Raw genomic sequence first — 1,945 nt, 5'->3', positions numbered from 1 at the left:
CCCGCCACCTTAGGTGTATGTGGCTGGCGCCTTAGCCACTTGAGCCACAGGCGCCGAGCCCCCAGCATCATTTTCTATCAGCTTTACACACTTGCGAATGCCAGAGTGAGACCAATGATGGATGTGTAAGTGCCAAAATGCAGTGCCTATGCAAGGTGCCATCTTTTTAAATTTTTGCCCCAAATCCCCATACTTTGCTATCTTTTATTTGTTTTTTCATCCATGTCTGTATTTCAACAAAACTTGATTCAATAAACATTTGCAAAACTAAGTTCCAAACTCAATCCCTGCCTGAGAGACAAGCAAACAAATACAGTTCCATGTGATAAATGCTGTATTAGAGGTATGTGTCTGGTACAGGCATCTGCCTTTTATGCACAAAGTGCTATGCTAAGGTACAACACAGCAGTTGAGCAATTGAGTAATTTACCTAAGGTCACAGACTAAAAAGAGGAAGAATCATGTTTCAAGCCTACACTTGTTCTAACTTCAGGGCCTCAGCTCTTAATCACTCTGCTGCCCTGCCTCTCATTTGTTTGTTTATGTGTTTATTATGTCTCTTGACTAGAATGAAGCTCCATAAGGGAAGGCCTTTGTTTTAAATGTTCACTAGTCTATCCTCAGCCCATAGACCTCTATGCCTGGCCCATAGCAGGCACTCAATAAATATGTAATGAAGTAAGGCCCTGGAGAATGGGAAAGAGAATGTAATGAAGAATGGGGAGAAGTGAAACCGGAATGGAATGAACATCTCAGAGGTTTGTGTCCAAGACCTACCCAAGTGACTCTGGCATATGTATGAAAGGAGGCCCAGCAATCACATATTTTTAAAAGCTCTTCAGGTAAGACCGTGATATAGGAAAAAGTTTGACAACCACTGACTTGCTATCATAAAGGTGAAAAAAGAAAAAAAAAAACCCATAACTTGTACTCTTTTAGTTACACTGGAACGGTTGAGAGACTTCATCTTGATTAATATCATTCTTAGGCATATATTTTAGCAAGGACACACACTAATAACTAGCTTTGCATCTTTGTTCCTTTTGGCCCTATTTTGGCTGTTGGGTAAATAACATGATCAGACAGATCTACACTCCTCTCAAGTATTATAATAATAAGTCTTAAAGCCAGAGGAATTGCAAATGGATAAGATTTGTGAGGAGATGATATTCATGGTAAGACATAATGTGGACTGGGAGGCAAAGAATGAAATAATCTGGTCACAAATCCTAGTTTCAGGTTAACTGCTCCGTGTCTTATTTTCCTCATCTGATTTATATGAGGATGGTGTGAGATAATCCACATAAAGCACTGAGCACCGTTTCTGGCTCAGGAAGCTAGCTTTATAGTCAGTGATATGCAGTAGTTTTCTATCTCATTCTACTGAGGAGTAGCTAAGTTGTTTCCAGTTTTTTCTGATCAGTGGTAATGGATACAAAAAGTCTTTGTTTCTTTATTCATGCTGTTAATGTTTCCTAAAACTCCTTTGATAACTTTCTTGGACCTGCTAAGGCCTTCAAGATTCAGTTCAGGTGTCAGCCCTTAGTGTCCTAGAAGCTTTACCTGATCATCTGATGAGGCAAAGGTCTTCTCCTCTTTGTTGCTATAACTCGCTGGCCAGATTTCTGTCTCATCACTTGCCATATTATATTGAAATTATATGTACTCACTGTCTCTTCCACTAGACAGTGAGCTCTTTGGGAGAAAGGACCACTTCTTATTCTTTTTATATCCCTAGACACCTAGCACAGGCCTGGCCAATAAATGTTTGCTGAACTTTCTCAAATGAATATGCCAGGGCTCTGATGGTTACTACTGTTGGAAGCCTTTTGTCTAAGATTGCTGCCTTGTGCCCTGGACCTCCCTGTTGCACTTACAGTCCTGCAATGCTATTTTGCACTTAATTATATACCCGTATACCGTATATTATTCTTTAATTGCTTCA

The sequence above is a fragment of the Otolemur garnettii genome, unplaced genomic scaffold (genome assembly GCF_000181295.1).
Source record: "Otolemur garnettii isolate 467f Iridium unplaced genomic scaffold, OtoGar3 scaffold00109, whole genome shotgun sequence".
Classification (NCBI taxonomy): domain Eukaryota; kingdom Metazoa; phylum Chordata; class Mammalia; order Primates; family Galagidae; genus Otolemur; species Otolemur garnettii.
This window is presented reverse-complemented; position numbering follows the sequence as displayed.